Here is a 26,180-nt window from a genome sequence, read left to right on the forward strand (position 1 = left end):
ATATATATATATGTTTGGTTTGGCATAAATGCAGGATGTGGCACCTAAATATGGGCTATAGTGGTTATGGTGCTTAGAGTGTCCCATTAACAATGTATATAGGTAAGCACTATTAAAGTTGGGATGTCATCTGTGGGAAAAAATATTTTCCAAGTGCCAACAACACCTTGTTCCGGTGTTAAATCTTTATTAATTAGTTATTATTTTATACAGGCAGTAATGAAAAGTTACATCTTATTTATCAATGAAAGTCTAACACATAGAGTTACATTAAGAACATGCAGAGAGTGGCGTACATATTTCAGATGGAATTATGGTATAAACAGAATGATACCAGGATGGAAGAGATGTTGATGGATTGTGGACATAACGACTTTGGGGGGAAAAGTGAAGATTCTTATATGGAATTCACATGAATGCTTAACCCCTTAATGACACAACTTCTGGAATAAAAGGGAATCATGACGGAATATATCCGTCGTCTGTCCTTAAGGGGTTAAAGGGACACTCCATAACCATAAAGCACCTCATCTTGCTGAAATACAGTATGTGTGAAGAGAGCGTCCTCTTGTTTTGATTTTACAAAAAGTGCATATTTTAACCCCTTAAGACTGGAGGGCGTACAATTCCGTCCTTTTTAAAGCGTCCGTTCAGCACCTCCGTTTTTTTTGTTACTTACCCGGTCGCCGGCGATCCCACGCTGGCGATCGCGGTTGGAGGGACTCCCAGGGAGCCCCCCGCGGCACCTCTGTCCTCTTCAGCCCCCCCGGGCCATGTGAGAGTGAGGTCCTTGCGAGGACCTCACAATCACATGGCCGGGATAGCTGGCTGCAGCAATGCCAGCAGGGGGACTAACTGTAATGACAGTTAGTCCCCCTGCTGGCTGAAATCAAATAAAAATAAGTTAAAATAAGTGTAAAAAAAAAATATATATACTTAGATCATATATATATATATTATATATATGATCTAAGTATATATATACACATATACACACACACACATACACTGTCTAGGTGTATTTTAATATTAATATATATATAATTATATATATATATATATATTAATATCAAATTACACGTAGACTGATACTGATTAAATATATATATAATTATTGTTATATATATTTATATATAATATAAAAAAATATGTAAATACATAAAAAAATAAAATAAAAAAATTATTAAAAATAAAATATTAAAAAATATATAGATGTGTTTTATTTCGTTCTAACTGTATTGTGATATTAATATATATATATTTATATCAAAATACACATAGAACGAAATAATATATATATCAATATACATAAATATATACGTATATATCACTATATATATACCTATATATAAATAAAAATATTTAAAAAAAATTATATATATATATACGTATATATACACATATGTATATATATACATATATTAATTCTACACATATATTTATGTAATAATTTTACATAATTAGGTATCCTAATTAATTACAATTAGCGGGACCTGCCTGACAACCCATGCCGAAAGTATAGGGAATTTAATTTGCTAGCACTATATTTAACCCTATAACTTTCCAAAACACCATAAAACCTGTACATAGGGGGTACTGTTTTACACGTGAGACTTTTCTGAATACAAATACCGTATATACTCGAGTATAAGCCGAGTTTTTCAGCACATTTTTTGTGCTGAAAAACCCCAACTCGGCTTATACTCGAGTCAGAGTCTGTATTATGGCAATTTGCATTGCCATAATACAGACAGGGGGGAGAGGGGGGCTGGCAGAGCTGTACTTACCTTTCCTGCAGCTCCTGTCAGCTCTCTCCTCCTCCTCCGCGCCGTCCGTTCAGCACCTCGGTCAGCTCCCAGTGTAAGTCTCGCGAGAGCCGCGGCTCTCGCGAGACTTACACTGGGAGCTGACAGAGGGAGCTGCACAGACCGCGCGGAGGAGGAGAGAGCTGACAGGAGCTGCAGGAAAGGTAAGTACACCTCTGCCAGCCCCCCCTCTCCCCCCACTGAACTACCAATGACACTGGACCACCAGGGAAGGAGCCCCCCTCCCTGCTATGTATCAAGCAGGGAGGGGGGACGAAAAAAAATATAATAAAAAAAAATAAAATTTATAATAATTCCATTAAATAATAAATAATAATAATAAAAAATATATAATAATATTAAAAAATAAAAAATAAAATAATTAATAATATATCAAAATGCCCACCCCCACCCACACATACACAAACACACACTGCATCACACACACTCACACTTCATTCATATACACACACTGCACTCACACACACACACACACTGCACTCACACACACACTGCACTCATACATACACACTGCACTCATACACACACACACACTGTACTCACACTGCACTCATACACACACACTGCACTCATACACACACACTGCACTCATATACACACACTGCATTCATACACGCACTGCATTCATACACGCACTGCATTCATACACGCACTGCACTCATTATATACACACACTGTAAATACTGTAAATAAATATTCAATTAATATAATTTTTTTAGGATCTAATTTTATTTAGAAATTTACCAGTAGCTGCTGCATTTCCCACCCTAGTCTTATACTCGAGTCAATACGTTTTCCCAGTTTTTTGGGGTAAAATTAGGGGCCTCGGCTTATATTCGGGTCGGCTTATACTCGAGTATATACGGTATGTGTATTTTATTGCAGTAAAAGCAAACAGTATTATGACATTGACAGTTAAAATGTCATGTAGAACTAAAAAAATAAAAATAAAAATCTTATTTTCTCCCATTTTTTCATAGTAAATTATGTTTCATAGCTAAATATTTGATATTAAATGAAAGCCCTGTTTCCCCTGAATAAAATGATATATAATAAGGGGGGGTGCATTTAATATGAAAGAGGTGAATTACGGTTGGACAGACATATAGCGCAAATGCCAGGTTTTGTTTACATTTTGTTTCGTTCACAACTTGTACATTTGGCTCAGTCCTTAAGGGGTTAATAGAAATAGTCACTTTTATAAACTAACATTGTTACACCCCCTGGCTGTCAATCACACAGGTCCTGTTACTTCCTGGTTGTTTATCTCAGTGGCAGCAAATGCACATAGCACCTGCTTTTCAAAGACTTCTCATTGAACTGCATTGGACTGCACACTCTTCACACATAAAACACTTCAGCAAGCTGAATAGTCTTGAGTGCCCCTTTAAACAGAACATGGGTTGGTTAAGCACAAAAACATTAAAGGTAAAGGGGCAGTCTAGTCACCATAAGCACTGCAGAACTATTTTGTGGTTATGGCGCAAGGAATTTATGTCATGGTAAGTAGTGAAACTGTTTGCAGGTCAATTGACATTTCCTTGGGTGCCTTTGGTCAGAGTTTGCTAAAAAGGAAGTTCCTCTTCCTCATTAGGCACATCAATTGTGTTCTTATTTGTACAGGATTCATTGGATGAGAGCATCAGCTGACCCTCTCAGCCAATGAACAGTATCCAATCAGCAGTGGAATTGGCATTGGTTCCTAATGTGGAATTGCAATGATTGCTAATACAAGAACTACTGTATTAGCAATCTCAGAAGAGGAGATTAACAGGATATTTCAAACTATTTAAAAATGGTTATATAGTGGTTATAGTGTCTAGACTGCCCCTTTTGGTCAACATTCTTTGTGGACTCCATGTTTTTAGAATAGGTTAGAATTCCCACCAAAATATTACTAATCTGCCTGTTATAGCGCCTGAATTCCTGAAGCAATCGTATTGCTCGAGTGGAACATTCAGAGAGATTGTAGCCCACCAGAGTGAAAGGGTTTGATTGGTGATGAGCATATTGTACATCATAATGTCTTTAACTACCGTGCAGTTCTCTTAAAATCATAGGGGTCACTCAACAGTTGATCTGTACAGCTGTGAACACTGTAATGTAGGCAGCCTTTTCATTCGCATACCCTCTAGTTACTGAATAAAAAAATAATAAAATAGCTTTGGGATTTTAGGAATACACATATGAAGGCTGACAAAATCTGAACAAAGTCTTGTCTTATTTGCTACCATAGGTGTGCGCAGCCCATTTAACTAATGTGTGCATTGAGAAAAAAATATTTTTTAAATTGTTTTTAAAATGTAATGTGAATATATATTAAAATGCTGCGTGGATGTCTGGTTTAGGTTTGTAGGTGTAGGGTGGCTGTAAGTGTTGTAGCTGTGTGTTAGGTGTGTTGTGTGTGTGATGTATAAGGCTGGCTGTGAGTGATGTGTATGAGTAGCTGTGAGTGTTATGTATACCTGTGTGAATAGCTGTGTGTGATAAGCATGAGCCCCTGTGTGATGTGTGTGACAATGGTAAATATGTAGGAAATACATGTAACTTCTAATATATTGGACCCCTCAGTCCAATATAGATGGGGGGGGGGGGGGGGGGGGATAGGTGCTGTAGTGAGGGTTAAAGCCTGTAGAGCCTGTAGTGGGGGATAGGGGCTGTAGTGAGTAGTGAGTTGTTATGGGATGTAGTGGGGATAAAGGCTGTAGTGGGGGGTAGGACAGTAATAGTGAATTAGAGGTTAAGTGGGTGGTTAAGACCTGTAGTGAGGGGTTTGGGGGAGGTCCTAATCCCCCGCTTCAGCCTCCAACCACTCTAAGGGCAAGTGTTGGTGGTTTGAGAGCAGGGGTTAGGGGCTAAAGTGAACATGGAAGGGGGGAGGGGGAGGTAGGGGCAGTAGTTTGGGATTTTGACCTGTAATTGGGCATTAGGGCAGTAATGGGGTATTAGGGACTGTAGTGGAGATTAAAGGCTGAAGTGGGGAGTTAGGACCTGCAGTGGGGGGTTACACCCTACAGTTGGGGAATTAGATGCTGAATTGGGTGGGTAGGACCTGAAATAATGGTTAGGGGAAGTAGTGGGGTGTTAAAGGTAGAAGTGGTTAGTTATAGGCTGAAGTGGGTGGTTAGGAGCTGTAGTGGGGGTTAGGACCTGAAGTGGAGGTCAGGGGAAGTAGTGCGGTTTCAGAGGCGGAAGCGGGGGTTATAGGCTGAAGTTAGGGACTTGAAGTGGGGCTGTAAGGGACATTAGTTGGGTGGGGGTGGGGTGTGAGGCATTGTTATGGGTTTAAGATCTATAATGGGGGGTAGTAGTAAGGGAGTGCAAAGCTAGGGCCTGCAATGGAAGGTTAGAGGCTGAAGTAGAGTGTTAGGAGCGGAAGGGGGGGGGGGGGGTTAGGGGCAATATTGGGGGGGAGGGTGGTTAAAGGCTGAAGTGGAAGGTAAGAAGCCGAAGTAGAGGGTTAGGAGCAGTAGTGAATAGTGAGTGGTTAGAGACTAAGTAGTGAGCAGTAGTGAGAGATAAGAAAATGTAGTGGGGGCTTAGGGGCAGTAGTGGGGGTTAAGACTGCATTGGGGTGTTAGGAACTGCCCTAGAGACTGAAGTCAGTGGTTAGGACCTGTAGGGGTTTGGGAAAGGTGTTGGGGGTTTACTGGCAAGTGCTGGGGGTTTAGGAGTAGCAGTGGGGGTTAGGGCAGAAGGAGGTTAGGAGCAGTAGCTGGTGATAGGGACAATAGGTGAGGATAAGGGACTCTAGTGGGGTGATAGGGGCTGTAGTGAGGTATACAAGCAGTAGTAGGGAGTTAGGGGCTGAAGTGGGGGTTAAGGACAGTTCAGAACTGTAGTGGGGGTTAGGGGCAGTAGTGGAAGGCTAGTACCTGTATTGGGGGATTTGGGGCAGTAGTGGAAAGGTTAGGGGATGAAGTGAAGTAATGGGACAGTAGTAAGGGGTTAGGACCTGGAATGGGGATTAACTCCTTAAGGACACATGACATGTGTGACATGTCATGATTCCCTTTTATTCCAGAAGTTTGGTTCTTAAGGGGTTAAAGGGACACTATAGTCACCTGAACAACTACAGCTTATTGAATTTGTTCTGGTTAGTAGAATCATTACCTTCAGGCTTTTTGCTGTAAACGCTGTCTTTTCAGAGAAAATGCAGTGTTTGCATTACAGCCTAGTGATAACTTTACTGGCCACTCCTCAGATAGCTGTTAGAGATGCTTCCTGGGTCATGGCTGCCTAAAATGCATCCAAACATCCAGTGTCTCCTCCCTCTGCATGCAGACACTGAACTTTCCTCATAGAGATTCATTGATTCAATTCCTATGAGGAGATGCTGATTGGCCAGGGCTGTTTGAAATGTGCTCACTCTGCACCTGATCTGGCTCTTTGTCAGTCTCAGCCAATCCTATGGAAAAGCATTGTGATTGGATCAGGCTACCACTTCTGCTGATTTCAGCAGGCAGTGGGCAGGTCTAAAGGAAACAGGGACAAAGTAAGTAGCTCCAGACTTGAATACAAGTAAGGTTTTACTATATTTAGGGAGGCATTAGGGGACCAGGATGGCTAGATGGTGATTTTAACACTATAGGGTCAGGAATGCATGTTTGTGTTCCTGACCCTATAGAGCTCCTTTAAGGGCAGGCTAGGCACAGTATTGGGGGTTAAGACCTGCAGTGGGAGGTTAGAAACCTGCAGTGGGTGGTTAGAGGCTGAAGTGGGAAGTTAAGGACAGTAGTGGGGGTTAGGACCTGTAGTCGGGTAGGCTGAGGGAAAAGTTGCTTTATTCCTAAAACGATGTTCAAATGGCGGAGGAGAAAATATTTGAACATACATCTTTGGGATACGTTGACACTGGATGGGGTATAGTTCATATAACAAACATGTTTCTTATACAAATGGACAAAAAGATGAGATTTCTTGTATCTTATATAGCAACAATCTATTTCATCCACAACCCATTTGTTTATTTGGACTTTCATTAAAAATTTATCATTCTTAACAATATAGAGTGCAAAATCTTAGCTCCATATTAAAAGGGGATTTCTTTTTTATTTACAATACACAAAGGTCTGTTTTATTAATTTAGCATGGTGATTTACAAAACTTGGAATTGCAAGGCATTGACATGCTGAAAAGTTGCCAAGTTAAAAATTTTTCCAATTCAGGTGTTTTTACATAAAATTTTCAAGTCCCTGGTCAATTTGGCCATTTTCAGTTTTGTGAATAACCCTGTAGAATAGATGTATTTCACTGTCATAAGCTTCACTTCATATAAAACTGATAAGAAACTTAATATATGTCATGTTTACAAAGCTGTTAATGAGGTTTAAAGGTGAGCGAGGAGTTTCTCCATACTATCCTTTTATAAGACTATTTAAAGCTTAGTCATCAGGTTTTAGAATGACCAAGGGATTCGTACTTCTACTCACAGTGATTACAAGTGTATAACTTAGAGCAACAGTCCCCATTTTCCACTAGGTCCTCTCCATCACTGTATTATATAGTGATCATTGCTGATTTAGGCACTAACAGGTAGGCACATACGGACCACATCCTGCACCCATTACTACAACCAAAAAGGTATGCACCTTCATATACTTAATATCTGTTCTGCTACCTGCTTGATTATTTAGTATACTTCTGCAGCCATACGATATATCGCTGGCCTCCCCTTGTTGATTTCACCCATTCTGCTTCCTCACTGTTGGTGTGTAGAATATAATTTGCATCCATGCCAAGCACAGCCTCCACATATAGGCCCCTAAATCCATCCCCGTTATCTATTATATCAACATATCCCCTGTATATTCTAATAGTAGTTCTCCCAAATATACTTTTCCAGACGTGTTCCTAGAGTTGGTCCTCCAATTTATCTGGCCAACCCCGTGAAAGAGTTTTCTCCAATTCACGACATAAATCAAAATAAATGATGGTTCTAAAGATTACTTTATTCAATATGCAGATAGAATAGATAGGATGGCAAAGCGGGTATTTTAAATTAAAAGTGGAAATGTTTGGCATCTATCAAGAAGCTCTCTCAATAACTTGCACTTCCAGACCATTCTTCTTCACCCCTTTTTACATCAGTCCACATCTCCAGTATTATTTGTCTCCCAACCTAGTCTAATTTCTTACCTCTATTTCCATCCCTCTCTTACCCTGTCTTTAATACCCCACTCCTGTGTCTCTCCCCAAGATGAAAAGCCTTACTCACAATCTCCATTCTAGTTCATCCCAAAAATGTTCGATGGGGTTGAGTTCAGGGTCCTGTACAGGCCAGTCAAGTTCTTCCATATCAAACTCATCCAACCATGTCTTTGTGGACCTTGCTGTGTGCACTGGGGCATAGTAAAGCTGGAATAGATTAGTGCCTTCCCAAAACTTTTCCCACAAAGTTGGAAGCAAAGTATTGACCAAAATGTCTTGGTATGCTGAATCATTATACATTCTCTTTATTGGAAGGAAGGGGCTAGTCTAACTCCTGAAACACAGCCCCATACCATTATCCCTCCTCCACCAAACTTTACAGTTGCACAATGCAGTCAGGCAGGTAACGTTCTACTGGCAACTGCCAAATCCAGACTCGCTCATCAGACTGACAAATAGAGAAGCATGATTAGTCACTCCAGAAAATATGTTTCCACTGCTCCAGAGTCCAGTGGCGGTGTGCTTTACACTACTCAAATGTTGCTTGGCATTTTACTTGGTGATGTGAGGCTTGTATGCAGCTGCTCAGCCATGGAAACCAATTCTATAAAGCTCCTGTCACACAGTTTTTGTGCTGATATTATTGCCAGTGGAAGTTTGGAACTCTTCAGCTATGGAATCAGCAGACCGTTGGCGACTTTTACGCACCATGTGCCTCAGCACTCGGTGACTCCGCTCAGTGACTTTATGTGGTCTTCTGCTTCATGGCTGAGTTTCTTCTGTTCCTAAATTCTTCCACTTTCCCATTATACCATTTAAGTTTGACTTTGGAATATATAGCAGAGATGAAATTTCTCGAACTGACATTCCAAAAGTGGAATCCTATCACAGTGTCACACTTGAATTCACTGAGCTCTTCACAAATATCTGTAAATACAGACTGCATGGCTAGGTGCTTAATTTTATACCGATGAATTCAACAATTAAGATGTATGTCCCAATGTTTTTGTCCATATAGTATATATCCTTGTGTTCTTGTCATATGACCTGTGCAGAAGAAAAGTATACATAGCTATTAATAATTACAAAATTAGTGTGCTTTTTATGACTGTAAACCATCTTCGTTCATGTACAGGTCTACCACATACAGTATCTTGTAAGCAGGATTTAAAGGAATAACATGCACTCCTATTTCCATATATATATAAAATCAACTATTTGAGACTTAATAATCTCTATATAGTTACATAATTACATAGGCTGAAAAGAGACAAGGGTCCATCAAGTTCAGCATTCCTCACATCTGTTTTTGCTGATCCAAAAGAAGGCAAAAAAAGAAATAAACAGTTTGAAGCACTTTCCAATTTTGCAACAAACTAGGGGAAAAAATCCTTCTTGACCCCAGAATAGCAGTCAGATTTATCCTTGGATCAAGAAGCTATTACCCTACAGTCGAAAAATTATGTCATTGAATATTATGTTTTTGCAAGTATGCATTTACATAGTTACATAGCTGAAAAGAGACTTGCGTCCATCAAGTTCAGCGTTCCTCACATATGTTTTTTGCAGTTGATCCAAAAGAAGGCAAAAAAAAACCCAGTTTGAAGCACTTCCAATTTTGCAACAAGCTAGGAAAAATATTCCTTCTTGACACCAGAATGGCAGTCAGATTTATCCTTGGATCAAGCAGTTATTACCCTACATTGAAAGATTATATCCTTTAATATTCTGTTTTTGCAAGTATGCATCTAGTAGCTGTTTGAACATCTGTATAGACTCTGATAAAACCACTTCTTCAGGCAGAGAATTCCACATCCTGATTGTTATCATAACCCCTCTGAGGCAAAGTTTTTCTAAACTAAAGAGGTTTAGATTTGTTGACCTTTCTTTATAGCTGAAATGTTCCTTTACTTTTATTAATTTTGTAGCCCGCCTTTGCACTTTTTCTAGTGCCATAATATCCTTAATTCTTCTGATTTGCTAGATACAACATAGCAATGGATGGCATCTCTGTTCTGGGAAAAAGTAAAGGAACACATTTTTATTACCGTATATACTCGAGTATAAGCCGAGTTTTTCAGCACATTTTTTGTGCTGAAAAAACGGAACTCGGCTTATACTCGAGTCTATAGTCTGTATTATGGCAATTTGCATTGCCATAATACAGACTGAGGGAGAGGGGGCTGGCAGAGATCTTACTTACCCGTCCTGCAGCTCCTGTCAGCTCCCTTCTCCTCTGCGCCGTCCGTTCAGCACCTCGGTCAGCTCCCACTGTAAGTGTGAGCTGACAGAAGAGCTGACCGGACAGCGCGGAGGAGAAGGGAGCTGACAGGAGCTGCAGGACGGGTAAGTAAGATCTCTGCCAGCCCCCTCTCCCCCCCACTGAACTACCAATGCTGGACCACCAGGGAAGGAGCCCCCCTCCCTGCCATGTATCAAGCAGGGAGGGGGGACGAAAATAAAAAATAATAATAAGAAATACTAATGAAAATAATATAAATAATAAAAAATAATAATAAATAAAATAATAAAATTGCCCACCCCCCCACCACTGCAACACACACACACACATACACTGCACTCATACACACACACACACACACTGCACACACACACTGCACACTGCACTCATACACACACTGCACACTGCACTCATACACACACACACACTGCACTCATACACACACACACACTGCACTCATACACACACACACACTGCACTCATACACACACACACTGCACTCATACACACACACACACACACACACTGCACTCATACACACACACACACTGCACACGCTGCACACACACACACGCTGCACACACACACACGCTGCACACACACACGCTGCACACACACACACGCTGCACACACACACACGCTGCACACACACACACGCTGCACACACACACACACACGCTGCACTCATACACACGCTGCACTCATACACACGCTGCACTCATACACACGCTGCACTCATACACACACACTGCATTCATTATACACACACTGCATTCATTATACACACACTGTAAATAAATATTCAATTAATATATTTTTTTTAGGATCTAATTTTATTTAGAAATTTACCAGTAGCTGCTGCATTTCCCACCCTAGTCTTATACTCGAGTCAATAAGTTTTCCCAGTTTTTTGGGGTAAAATTAGGGGCCTCGGCTTATATTCGGGTCGGCTTATACTCGAGTATATACGGTATTTTACAGCATTAGCATGCATCCGAGTTGTTCATTACAGAGTAATACTTATGGGCTCTATGCTGGTATATGTTTGTACAGTGCATATTAGACATGTTCACTCTGTTTTAAACAAACTGTGATTTGTCTGACTTTTTTTCTGAATAGCAGGTTGTGCAAATTCCGTAATTGCGAAGTGCCATATACATGTATCACTGTCAAACGAACCATATAACCGTCTGTCCATTGTTGTTTGTTTTGTGATTTGGCGTTTCATCTGTGTGACGCCCCAAAAAAGAGATAATTGATGGGGAAAAAAGGTAATTAGACAGACACTAAATACTTAGACAGACACTAAGTGGTTTTTATTCACCGATTAAGTAAGAAGTGACCAGGACGGGGGGGGGGGGGGGGGGGGGGGGGGGGAGAAGGCACTTTAAAAAAAAAATATTTAAACATGTTTAATAAATATATAAATATAGACTTAGTTTACTTATCCTCCTTTTTTCCCTCTATTGGTCTTCTCACTTGAAAACGTGTCTGTGTTGTATATCTTGCAGTACACTCATTGGTCCATTTTCGCACCCTTTTTGTTAGTCTGAACCGTTTTTCCAAATTATTTGTGTAGACGAAAATCTTCTGAGTCGAACACCTCTGTTGGCAAATCTCAAACTACCTAAACAATTTTTTTCATACAAATTAATTTGACCTGAACGTACACAAGTCCAGTGCACATTTTTAACACACACAAGAAGTATGATAAAGTTCCTATAAAGACAATTATGATAATATTGCATTTAAGTCCTTGATGTGAAGCCTACAGAACTTGAATATGAAGATTGTATGAAAAATGCATAACTGCATAATATTATTTCTTCTTATATTACAAGGGTATAATTGACTGCATTTATGGTAGATAAGGAACAGCTAATCATTTGAAATGGTACATTGATTTTTATTCTGTTGTCCAATTCAAGAACTTATGATCTATTTTTGCGCTTGCCAGCTGGCATTGTCTCAACCATGCCACTAAATTCTAAATTCCACTGTTCATTCAGCTGTTTTAAGATTGTAATACACCAAATGAAGCCTGTGTTTTAAAACCCTGTATTCTTTCAGCTTGCATTTGTGCACCACTTGCAATCATAAATGCCTATAAGCTCCCACTCACCCTTACATATGGAAAATGAGATTAGTTAAGACAACAATGAAAAAAATGAATAAATATACAAATGAATCGATAAATAATAATAATTTCTCCCCAGTCCCACCTAAGGGGCATCACCCAAAACTAAGCACAAACTATTTTATTTTTCCAACTTGGGAACATAGTTGGGGCTCATCCTTTTTATCTTTTATTTACATAATTACTTTGAGGGGACTAAAAGAGAGGGGCATCTAGCCAGAGAGGGAGTCCCAGTTATCTTTTTCACAATAGTAATAACAATATGTATTTACTTATATAACAATCAGGGCTCGAGTCCTGCAGGAACGCGTGGGAACGGCGTACCTGCACTTTTTCCACAGCAGGAACGCCGTTCCCATTACTAGTCCTGCAGGACCCAGGGCTGGCACAAGCGGCTGCCAGAGCAGGGGGGAGGACAAATCCGAATCCCCTGCCTCTCCCCCTGCAGTCAGTGGAGTCGTCCGGCCTCTCCTGATAATGTCAGTAGGAGGGGGCGTAACTTTCTCTGCTCTTCTCACAGGACCGCTGGGGAGCAGAGGAAGTCACGCCCCCTCCTCCTGACATCATCAGGAGAGGCCGGATGACTCCACTGACTGCAGGCTGCAGGTTCCAGATCCTGTCCCACCCCTCCTGGCCCAAGGTAAGCCTCAGGGAAGGGGGAAGGCACTTTAGTTTTTTTTTTTTTTATCAGTTTCCTGAGTCCCTGTCCCCTTATTTAAGGCTCAGTTCCTGACCCCCTTACTCAGTCCCTGTCCCCCTCCTCAGGCCTGTCCCTTTCCTGAGTCCCTGTCCCCCTATTTAAGGCCCTGCCCCCCTGCTCAGTCCCTGTCCCCCTATTTAAGGCCCTGTCCCCCCTCCTCAGTCCCTGTCCCCCTATTTAAGGCCCTGTCCCCCCTCCTCAGTTCCTGCCCCCCTCCTCAGTCCCTGTCCCCCTATTTAAGGCTCTGTCCCCCTCCTCAGTCCCTGTCTCCCTCCTTAGTCCCTTTCCCCAGTCCCTGCCCCCCTCCTCAAGCCCTATCCCCTTACTCAGTCCCTGTCCCCCCTCCTCAGTCCCTGCCCCCATCCTCAGGCCTGTCCCTTTTCTGAGTCCCTGTCCCCCTATTTAAGGCCCTGTTCCCCTTCCTCAGTTCCTGTCTCCCTCCTCAGGCCCTGTCCCCCTTCCTCAGTCCCTGTCCCTTTCCTGAGTCCCTGTCCCTTTCCTGAGTCCCTGTCCCCCTCCTCAGTCCCTGTCCCCCTCCTCAGTCCCTGTCCCGCTCCTCAGTCCCTGTCTCCCTCCTCAGTCCCTGCCCCCCTTCTCAAGTCCTGTCCCCTTACTCAGTGCCTGTCTCCCTCCTCAGTCCCTGCCCCCCTCCTCAAGCCCTGTCTCCTTACTCAGTCCCTGTCTCCCTCCTCAGTCCCTGCTCCTCTCCTCAAGCCCTGTCTCCCTCCTCAAGTCCTTGCCCCCCTCCTCAAGTCCCTGTCCCTTTCCTCAGTCTCTGTCCCCCTCCTCAAGCCCTGTCCCCTTACTCAGTCCATGTCTCCCTCCTCAGTCCCTGTCTTCTTACTCAGGCCCTGTCCCCCTCCTCAGCCCCTGCTCCCTTCATCAGCCCCTGCCCCCCTCCTCAGCCTCTGTCCCCCTCTTCAGCCCATGGCCCCTTCCTCAGCCCATGCCCCCCCTCCTCCTAAGCTCCTGTCCCTCTTCCTCAGCCCTGCCACCTTACTCAGCCCATGGCCCCTTCCTCAACCCATGCCCCCCCTCCTCCTAAGCTCCTGTCCCTTTTCCACAGCACTGTCACCTTACTTAGCCCCTGTCCCCCTCCTCAGCCCCTGTCCCCCTCCTCAGCCCCTGTCCCCCTCCTCAGCCCCTGTCCACCTTACTCAGCCCAGTGCTCTTACTCAGCCCCTGTATACGAGCATCAGCCCCTGTCCCCCTCCTCAGTCCCTGCCCCTCTTCCTCAGTCCCTGTCCCTCTTCCTCAGTCCCTGTCCCTCTTCCTCAGTCCCTGCCCCTCTTCCTCAGCCCCTGCCTCTCTTCCTCAGCATCTGCCCCTCCTCCTCTGCTCCTCTTCCTCAGCCCCTGTCCCTCTTCCTCAGCCCCTGTCCCTCTTCCTCAGCCCCTGTCCCTCTCCTCAGCCCCTGTCCCTCTCCTCAGCCCATGCCCCCCTCCTCAGCCCCTGGCCCCCTCCTCAGCCCCTGCCCCCTTTGTCAGCCCCTGTCCCCTCCTCAGCCCCTCAGTTCCTGTCCCTTTCCTCAGTTTCTGTCCCTTTCCTCAGTTTCTGTCCCTTTCCTCAGTTTCTGTCCCTTACCTCAGCCCATGTCCCCTTCCTCAGCCCATGCCCCCCCAAGCTCCTGTCCCTCTTCCTCAGCTCCTGTCCCTCTTCCTCAGCTCCTGTCCCTCTTCCTCAGCTCCTGTCCCTCTTCCTCAGCTCTTGTCCCTCTTCCTCAGCTCTTGTCCCTCTTCCTCAGCTCTTGTCCCTCTTCCTCAGCTCCTGTCCCTCTTCTTCAGTCCCTGTCCCTCTTCCTCAGTCCCTGCCCCCCTCCTCAAGCCCTGTCCCCTTACTCAGTCCCTGTCCCCTTACTCAGTACCTGTCTTCCTCCTCAGTCCCTGCCCCCCTCCTCAAGCCCTGTCTCCCTCCTCAAGTCCTTGCCCCCCTCCTCAAGTCCCTGTCCCTTTCCTCAGTCTCTGTCCCCCTCCTCAAGCCCTGTCCCCTTACTCAGTCCATGTCTCCCTCCTCAGTCCCTGTCTTCTTACTCAGGCCCTGTCCCCCTCCTCAGCCCCTGCTCCCTTCATCAGCCCCTGTCCCCCTCCTCAGCCTCTGCCCCCCTCTTCAGCCCATGGCCCCTTCCTCAGCCCATGCCCCCCCCCTCCTGCTAAGCTCCTGTCCCTCTTCCTCAGCACTGCCACCTTACTCAGCCCATGGCCCCTTCCTCAACCCATGCCCCCCCTCCTCCTAAGCTCCTGTCCCTTTTCCACAGCACTGTCACCTAACTTAGCCCCTGTCCCCCTCATCAGCCCCTGCCCCCCTCCTCAGCCCCTGTCCATCTTACTCAGCCCCTGTCCCCCTCCTCAGTCCCTGCCCCTCTTCCTCAGCCCCTGCCCCTCTTCCTCAGCCCCTGCCCCTCTTCCTCAGCCCCTGCCCCTCTTCCTCTGCTCCTCTTCCTCAGCCCCTGTCCCTCTTCCTCAGCCCCTGTCCCTCTTCCTCAGCCCCTGTCCCTCTTCCTCAGCCCCTGTCCCTCTCCTCAGCCCCTGTCCCTCTCCTCAGCCCCTGCCCCCTTCGTCAGCCCCTGCCCCCCTCCTCAGCCCCTCAGTTCCTGTCCCTTTCCTCAGTTCCTGTCCCTTTCCTCAGTTCCTGTCCCTTTCCTCAGTTTCTGTCCCTTACCTCAGCCCATGTCCCCTTCCTCAGCCCATGCCCCCCTAAGCTCCTGTCCCTCTTCCTCAGCTCCTGTCTCTCTTCCTCAGCTCCTGTCCCTCTTCCTCAGCTCCTGTCCCTCTTCTTCAGCCCCGTGCCCTTACTCAGCCCCTGCATACAAGCGTATCATTTTTTTGGGGTGAGGGGCGGGGAGGAGTGGATCTTGGGTGAGTTCCTGCACTTTTTTACCCAGGACTTGACCCCTGATAACAATGGATCCCAAGCCCTCATACAGGTAAACATGCACTCCCTAACCATTTACCATGGAAACCTGGAAACCTGGGAAACCTGCACCCTCTCTCCATGCATGCACCAACACTTACATCTTTCATATATGCAAAACATGCGCCCAACCAATCTCATGAAACATGAGAACATGCAACATGCGCCACTAGCCTTTACATGTTACAGATTATTCTTCTACATATTCAGTCTGCCTACTGAAAATGTGGAAGCTTTATGGGTAGATATCTGCTTGGGGCAAACGAAGGGAAATCAAGTATTGGTTGGGATATGTTATAAATCACCTAATGTAAATATTAATGAGGAAGAACAGCTGTTAGAGCAAATTGGGAAAGCTGCAAACCGGGTAACACGTTAATTATTGCAGATTTTAATTATCCGGACATAAATGGGATTGAGTGACTAGTACTTCAGCAAGGGGAATCAGGTTTTTGAATGTGTTAAATGACACCTTTGTGTCACAACTAGTTCAAGCACCAACTAGAAAGGATGATTGTCTGGATCTCGTTATAACAAACAATGTTGATCTTTTGACAAATATTCAAGTAGGGGAGTGTAGGAAATTGGCATTCCGTGAAATCTTTGTTTGTCACATATCAGTTTTCATAACAATCGAATCAAATATCTTGCAGTTAACTTATGTTTATTCAAACATAACAATCCATCTGGTAATAACAAATGTCTTTAACATTCTTTGTCCAATACAGAGAGCAATTTTCCAGTTGTTATCCATTTTTGATGTTAAAGGTATTGGCCATGAATTCTAAACTACAATCAGTTTTATGGGTTTAAAATTCAGTTACAGAGGGGAGTATACATAAGATTGCCTTACTTTAAAATAAGTGGCTATCTTAGAAAAAGGGGAGTTACTTAGCATCATTTGAAATCTATGATTAAAGTCATACGTTATATTTGGCGGCAAGATGTGTGAGACAAAGAACTTCTATATACATGATGTAATGAATAATTGCCTGTAGAAATGTGAGTCTTCAAAGGAATTCAGGCTTTCAAGGCTAGGTCAAAGGTTACTATAAACAAGCCCTTCAACATCACTCTTAAAGTGAACCAGATGTGGTCTCCATTCCTATACAATGAAAGTCTGTAATACTCTATAGGCCAAGGTATGGCTTCTCAATTTCAGTGTTCTTGAAGCAATCCGAATAAAACTTATAATATTTATATCAACACATTAAATACATTTAAAGTACATAATAATATTTTTCAAGCCCCTCTTTGATGCTTTATTTGAATGAATTTTAAAATATTGCATCATAATAACTTATACCAATTACTTATGGGATTTTAATTTTTTTCTCTGATATTGATCTAAGTATTAGTTTACAAGGAAAGGCCTTTTAACACAGCCATTTCCAGTTGTCTGTATTGCTTTTTACACTCCAAGAGGGAGAAGCAAGACATTTTAACCCTTTCATTTCTGAACTCCTAAGAACAAAATTCTTGTTACGATTACCTTTACATTTTTCACTAATTCATTAATTTACCTTGGGCATTGATTTTACCGAACATTAATAATAACGGTATCATAGTTATTATGCTGTGTAATTGTATACAGTTTACATTAACCAGAAAACACAATCGGTTTGATTTAGTCCATGAAATATTGTCCTCTCCAATCGAATCCACAAGCACAGTCTCTTTGAAAGTCCATAATGTCCTTTGAAAGTCCAAACAATTTGTCCTTTTATTTAAAATCATACAGGTTTTTGTCCATGTAAAACAGTATTAGTTCTGTAATGAAAAACAGATGGCAGTTTACTATTCTTATACATTAGTAAATGTCTTATACATTAGTAAATGTCTTATACCTTAGTACATTTCTTTTACATTGATCACTAGACACAAGAATTGATTTATTACACTTTGTACCAATGTTTGCTTTTTAAACCTGTAACACAGTTTGTTCTAATTTTTATTCTTAGACCAACATAAGGACCATAAGGACCTTCCCAACTTGCTTTTCATAGACCTGGTGTTTTAAATGATTTACCATTGCCTTGTAACCTGGCTTAAGCATATCTGCATAATTTCCCTGTGTTACTTCTTTATATTTATTTAATTTATTTTTATATATATATAGCGCCATCAGATGCCGTAGCGCTGTACAACTTTAACACATAGTTTACCATAAGGGACGACATTCAAAGTAGCAAACTTCAATTCTAACAATAGATGTTCCTGTAATACTTTCAACTATTCAGCATGTTCTGCTGTAACTTTGAATGTACTTGGAACAAAAGGTTTATTAGGGAAAGTGATTACATAGTTCTACATGTCACTAACTCATGAGGTGACACTTGAGTTTGGATTTGCAGGAATATACATTAATACTCCTGGTAAATATGTTAACCAATTACTCTTATCTTAAAGCATTTTTATTTCTATTTTATTTTATTCATTTTAATTTAGAAATTAATTTATATAGAGTACCATGGTATTTTTGCCAAAGGAACTCTCTGCAATTTTGGTTTCTAGTATTTAGGTCTTGGATTAATTGAACACATATGAGACACTTCTGCAATATATTTATACACTTTTTGTTTTAAATTAGGATGATACAATTTATTTTGCAGGACCTTAAACAGTTGTCCTGTACCCAAATGCCCTGTGTACGATGACTGAATACAATCAGCTCTTGTAATAAGCCACTAGGTACAAATGTTTGTGTTTCATTGTGTTTAACCCTGTACATGCCAGTTTCAGTATCTAGATCCATTCTTTTTATACTGAAAGCTACATCCTTCCATTCTCTATCTGATCTTATAGAGTATTTGTTGTCTTTTACTAACAGTTGCACTCATTACATTTCTCAAGTATTACAACTCCTCAAACAAAGTTTCCTTTGATTCCTGATCTACAAGTCTGTTTCACAACAACAAGTTAAACCCTTTTTTTTTTCTTTTTCATAATTAAACAGTTCTGCCAGAATACCTGCATGTTTTAAAGCTTTATCCTGAGAATCTACCATTCCTCTTTTCTCCATATTGGGAGGTGAAGTGTTAAAGCTTTGACTACATGACTGCTGTCACTGATTATATTCACTGGGTCATATACTGTTATTCTAGAACTTTCTTTACATACTCTAACTCCGCTTCTGAGCAGCCATATGGCCTGGCAGTCTATCTTTGCAATTCTTTTGTTTAATCGTCATATATGGCATAACCTGTGTGATGTGATCCATCAACATAAAATCTTGTCCCTCCACATACAAACTAGAAATCCCTTGTATTGTTTGCTTCTCAAAAGGAGATCTGGATTATATTTCCATTTCCTTCTGACATCAAATCAGGAATAGCATATCTTTTACTGGTTTCTACCCTGGGTGGTTTATTTTGTAACTGGCTATATACTCCTAACTCAGAACAATTTTGTAACAGTTTTAGATATTTGGGGGGTTTGTAAATTTATCTGTCCAAATCCTGCCTTGTGTTGTGTTGCTTCTAAAGCCAATCATACAGCCATGAGCTGTTTTACACAGGAAAACATTCCTCTTTCCACTGGATACATAATTTTAGAAAAATATCCCAGTATTCGTAAAGATTCATGCTACCTTTGCATTAAACTGCTATTAATGAAGAGACACCTGCGTAACATTGAACAATATATGGTACTGTTTCAATGGGAGCAGCTAACACAGGCGCTTGTGTGAGAGCATCTTTTAACAGATTTAACTCTTTTCAGCTTCCCCTGTCCAGATGATCTTATCTTTTATATGTTAGCATATTGCATAAGGGTTTTGCTATCCCTGCCATATCATATATAAATTCTCTGCTAACATTTATCAAGCTTAAACATTTCTGTAGATGATACACTGTCATTGGCCTTGGCAATTGCTGCAATGCTTTAACCCTTGCTGTACATGGCGTTTTACATTCTGGATCTATATTAACTCCTAGGAAAGTAAATCTTTCCTTCAAGATCTGCACTTTGAATGTGTTCAGTTTTAACCCATTATCTGCCAGTGTTTGACAAATATCACACAGTATCTGCTCATGCTCTTCCCTTGTTACTGTTTGAACTTAACAGATCATCAACATATTGCAAAATCTTATTCCCATACCCCAGGGGTTCCAATACTTGAGCCATTGCATTATGAAAGTAAGCTGGTGAGGCGTGGAAGCCCTGTAGCAACACCTGGAACAGATATTGATGATTTTTAAAGGTAAAAGCATAGCGATACTAGCTATCTGGATTGAATGGTATAGAAAAGAACACATTGACTATATCCAATACAGAAAGTACTTAACATTAGCATCTATTTGCGCCATGATATCTGATGAGATTTACTTATTCACCACATACATGTCTACAATTAAACCATAAGTGCCATTGGCTTGATTATTAGCCAAATGGTGACTTACATTTGGAATTACCCACTCTCAACACTCCTTGAGATACCAATGCTTTTATCACTAGATTCACACCTTCTTCTTATTCTTTGGGATCTTATATTGTTTAACTGCAGGGGGTCTAGAACTACAATTACAACTTGCAAATTCACTATCCCACACTCTTGTTTAGACTTAGAGCACACTGTGGGGTATTTAGTTTTAAGATATGGTACAACCTCATCATCTTGTTGTATAGAAGGTGACACTTCACTCTGTTTTACAGTTATATAATGACTAAACTATCTTAAATTATTAGGTTTAACCACTCAACCTGTTTTGCTCTCACCTAAAGCTTGCCATAAAACCAAATTTAATAAATCCACATACAACTTTTTTTCATTGATAACATCAATTCCCATAATAATAGTACAGTGGGAGGAGAGGTGCAACTATAAATCACCAAAAGATTTTTCCTCCTTAAACTTAGAAGGGATTTGTTGATATGCTTAAATTTTTAAAGGCAAGCATGTTTTATTAGAGTCATTCCTGCTCCTGTTTCTAATAAAACTCTGTTATTTTTCCCTCTAGTCTTCCATAAATATATGGTCGCCCATCTTCACTTTGTTATCAGCAAGATAGATCTGATAATAGCTAGGGGTTTCACATCCCTATTTATTGGTGAGTTTAGGCAGATTTTACTTGTCGATTTGTGACACCTTTCTTTCAATGGCACTTAACATCAGTATACACTCTTCACATGAATTTGATATGTGAGGGGGGGTTGGTTGAAGATGTATGCTCTGTTTTTACAGCTGCCACTCTCTGTAGATTCTTATGGTCTGGGAAATTCAATTTTCTTTCCCTTTCACTGGGTAAGTTTTTTCTTCATATTTAGGACAATATCTCCTAACATGACCTTATTGGTTGCAATTATAGCATACCATAGAATTACTCTAATAAAACCCTATAATATCTATCTTGGGGTGTGGCCGAATAGTTTTTAGTACCCTGGTAATTTTGTTAACTTTGTGGTCTTTCCTTAAACCTCACTCTAAAATTACCATATTCAATTAATAACCTCATTTCTCCTTCTACCTTCTTCACTAGACACATTTTTAATAGGGGCCAGTCCTGCTGAAGTATCCCTAGACAAAAGTGTGTCTGTGCAACATTGTAGTTATTCCTGTGTTTTTCCTTTTTAACAATTGCAAGGATTTCATAATTTCCATAGCAGCAAAATCTCTTAATCTAGCTCATTTGGTTACCCTGATATTCTAGAGACATATTCACTAACACTCTGCCTGTGTTACTCTTTAGACATAGTAAACTGTTTTTTTCTTTTTTATCATTATAAAAATTAGCACAAATTAGCACAAACATGTATATCATAATTTTTCTCCATTTAAATTAATCAAAAATAGAAAATTCAAAACTATTCAAACCAGTTGCACACTGTACAACCATTAGCAATGTATTTGGAAACAATTCCTGCAACTAAACTCTGGGCTTTTCACATTCCTTATCCTCCAACACATCAATGAGTTAATTTTTAACCCATTCACTTAATGAGGCTGGCAGCCAGATCAAACGACATCTGGTGGCTACCACATCACTAAATTTTTGTTTATTCATTTCACCTTCAAAAACCCTCATATTGTAAAAAGGTCCTCTCTGCTCATCATATTTAGACACATTTTTAATCAATCTGGCTAATCTGAGAGTATCCATCTGACCCTTTTTCTTGCACAATTTCCCCATTTTTCTATATCTTTTCTTCTCTCCTGCCCTTTTCACACAACTTCTACTTCCAAACTAGAATCCAAATCTTTCAGATTTTTCCACAAAATATCTGTAACATTCCCCAGACTAACAATTTTTGCAAATTGTCAAAATTAGTAACAACGTCTAATATTGGACATGTGAGACATTGTTTTATGGGTTCTATTTAACAGATCAGTCTGATTCTTAAGCATTTCTTTCATTATATTAAAATCTTAATTTCCTTGACATTACTTAATCCTTTCAACAACTGCCGAGAGTCTGAGGTTTTGTTTCAACAAATGTTGCATCCAATGCACTCTCAAAAGAGAGCCATGGGGGGCGATTTCCTTCTTTTAACACTTTTAAGGAGATTTACAGTTTAGCTAGAGGCTAGGTAAATTACTAGACCTTGCAACAACACATATATTTTTCAATTGTTTTTAACAACACATTTCTTTTTTGTTTCGATGTATTACAAACATAACAATTACTGGTCTTTTTAAGTTGACACCATTCCTTTATAGAATCTTTAGTTTCCAGAAAGCCTTTTGCCAGTAATGCAACTTTTTCTTTCCCTTTTAACCACATTGCTTTGCTCAATACCAGTTAATCTGTCTAACCATTTCAATACACAATAGCGTTTTCAGGATTAACTCTTTTACAGACAGATCCTGTTACATTTGACAGCAGTCTTTTGCTGCCAATCCATAATTAACTAAACAGTTAATACAATTTGTTTCAATATACATATGAGCAACTTCTACAGACATGTTAAAGACACATACCCTTGAAGTATTTGATTTCCACAGGTGTGCGCATCATCTGATGGAAGAATACTTTTTGGAATATGTAGTTATTTCTTGAGAATCCTCCGAAATGCCATCTTCGATCTGCAATTCGTCATAACATTTATTTCTTCATAAATAAAGTATGGATAAAAGGATACAGATTGTCCTCTCAATTATTATCGTTTTATTCTTCCGTCAGTACTGAGCATATTTTATTTCCACGTTCGAACGATTTTTCCCCCTGCGCAACTCTATTTTCGCATAGTAAAACTGAATGTTTAAATAAAGGATTTTTGGGATGCCATCCTGCTGTATCAGTCAATTGTGTTTCTCCTGTTTCAAGCCGGGTACTAAAGCTTTTTTCTTCAGGGAACAATTTCAACTTTTCTTCAGTGAGTTTCTTGTCTTCTTCTTGTAATCTTCTTGTAGCTTGTAGCAGTCATAATTCAGGCTTAATTCAAAAGTTTGCTGTTGGTGCCCGCATTCTCCACCATTAAATGTAGGAAATTGGCATTCCGTGAAATCTTTGTTTGTCACATATCAGTTTTCATAACAATCGAATCAAATATCTTGCAGTTAACTTATGTTTATTCAAACATAACAATCCATCTGGTAATAACAAATGTCTTTAACATTCTTTGTCCAATACAGAGAGCAATTTTCCAGTTGTTATCCATTTTTGATGTTAAAGGTATTGGCCATGAATTCTAAACTACAATCAGTTTTATGGGTTTAAAATTCAGTTACAGAGGGGAGTATACATAAGATTGCCTTACTTTAAAATAAGTGGCTATCTTAGAAAAAGGGGAGTTACTTAGCATCATTTGAAATCTATGATTAAAGTCATACGTTATATTTGGCGGCAAGATATGTGAGACAAAGAACTTCTATATACATGATGTAATAAATAATTGCCTGTAGAAATGTGAGTCTTCAAAGGAATTCAGGCTTTCAAGGCTAGGTCAAAGGTTACTATAAACAAGCCCTTCAACATCACTCTTAAAGTGAACCAGATGTGGTCTCCATTTCTATACAATGAAAGTCTGTAATACTCTATAGGCCAAGGTATGGCTTCTCAATTTCAGTGTTCTTGAAGCAATCCGAATAAAACTTATAATATTTATATCAACACATTAAATACATTTAAAGTACATAATAATATTTTTCAGGGAGCATTTGGGAAATTGAGATCACAATATGGTAATGTTTGAAATAAACTCAAATAAGCAAAAGCACGTGGGGCATACTAAAATGTATAATCTAAAAAAAGCCAATGTGGCTTAGTAGAGGAGTAAAACAAGAGATTAAAAATAAGAAAAGGGCATTTCAAGCATTTAAATCGGACAAATCAGAGGCATCCTGTATAAGATATAAGGAAGCCAATAATGCTTGGAAAAAGACAATTAAAGTGGCTAAACTAGAAAATTAGAAATTATTAGCTAAAGAAGGCAAAACCAACCCCAAATTTTTTTTCAAGTACATCAATTCTAGAAATAAAAAATGAAAGTGCAGGTACACTGGAAACAGCCATGGGTCTGTTAGTAAGTCAGACATTTTAAATAACTATTTTTCTTCAGTATATATTAATGAGGATCCTATGGCAAGAGATTTGCAAATGATTGCTGCAAAAATCTTGCAGATAACTTGTGATAGGTTGACTCGCGACAAGGTGCTACAGCAGCAGCAGGATTTTGAGCCCTTTTTAAATATAGGAACAACATCTGTTTTCCTGCAATCCTCTGCTACAATGCCTGAAACTAAATAATTTTGAAAGTTTAAATACAGAGTTCACTTATTTCCCCACTTAGCTCCTTAAGTACTCGTGGGTGAATACCATCAGGCCCCGGATATTTAATTACATTAATTTTCTTTATAGCGGCACTGTCATGCCGAACTTACCTTTCTTTAATCGATTCCTCTTCTCTCCCTCTGTCAGGATCTGTTCTTCATTTCTTCCTGTCTGCTCTAGTTTTCTTTAAAACATAAGACAAAGTAGGTACTACTTTGTCTTATGTAATAGAGGGTTGGCCCTATAAAAATAAATAAAGAGACAATAGGGACAGCAGAAGGGGATAACCCTAGGTTAATAAATGTAAGAGAAGAAGAAAAAGGACTGTCCCTAAGTAATATAGAAGAAAATCTAGAAAAATGCATATTAGGTAAGACTAAAAACATACACAAATACTGACAAAATCACTAGTCACTACAGCCCCAATAATGGATACCTGGGGTAGAGAGGATGACTGCAACTAAACATACAAGGTGAGGAATATATACAAATGAGAAGTAAGTGAACAGAACATAAATGGACAAATACAGGGCAAAAACTGCAAAAAGAAGTTTAGTAGATACGCCCCCACGCGGATAGCTGCACTGTGCACACGATACAGTTGCCCAGAGTTAACTAAATGGCAAGATCGCAATGTGTCAGTGCAGTGTAATGAAAGCTATCAAGGTACACAGAAATGGGTACAGTATAGCAAATATTGCCCAACAATGTAAGGGGCTAGAATAACCAGGTGTGTGGTAGCTGGAAAAATAAGAAGTGGGAACAACAATATAGGTAAATGCCCTAAAAAACGAAGACCAGAACTAGTATCCTACTTAGGAAAAACCCCGCCCAGAAAATAGAATACATCGGGGTCCCAGATGGTATAGCGGAGGATGTAGCCGCTAGTCAGCACACTAGTGGTAGTAGAGTGAGAATAAACTAGGTCAAAATTCTCAACTGTGCCTTCACAACAATTGGCCCATTCTACTCCATAATCCTTTGCTCAAAGAGATTCTTCCTGATTATCCTCCTCTCACAGCACACAGACCTACCAATTTACAGGACCTCCTTGTCCATAGTCATTTATCATCACCATCTCCACCCAGTAATTGGCTATCAAGTAAAAAAGGAACGTAAACCTGAAAATTTCAAATTCCAGGCAATAGAAAGATTATTGCCCAACCCTAGAAAAGGAAACTTCAATAGAACTTTGTTACAAAAAGAATCTAAATGGATTTATCTCTTTAAGACTTTGGTTCCATCAGGACTGAATGAAGAATTTAACTATACTGCATTCATTCACCGATGACAAGCACTGTACAAAACTTTAATTGACTTTGAACTGACTAGCACTTTTGTTGCATTAATATCATTTCGATACTCTCCAGTTAATACAACTATCTATTAACCTACACCTACAACGGCATTTCTATCTCTTGCGATATACCACCAACCATCATGACATATGATTAATATGTAATAATTAATATGTATTATTCACTAATTACATTCATCACCCAAGCAC

The sequence above is a fragment of the Pelobates fuscus genome, chromosome 1 (genome assembly GCF_036172605.1).
Source record: "Pelobates fuscus isolate aPelFus1 chromosome 1, aPelFus1.pri, whole genome shotgun sequence".
NCBI lineage: Eukaryota > Metazoa > Chordata > Amphibia > Anura > Pelobatidae > Pelobates > Pelobates fuscus.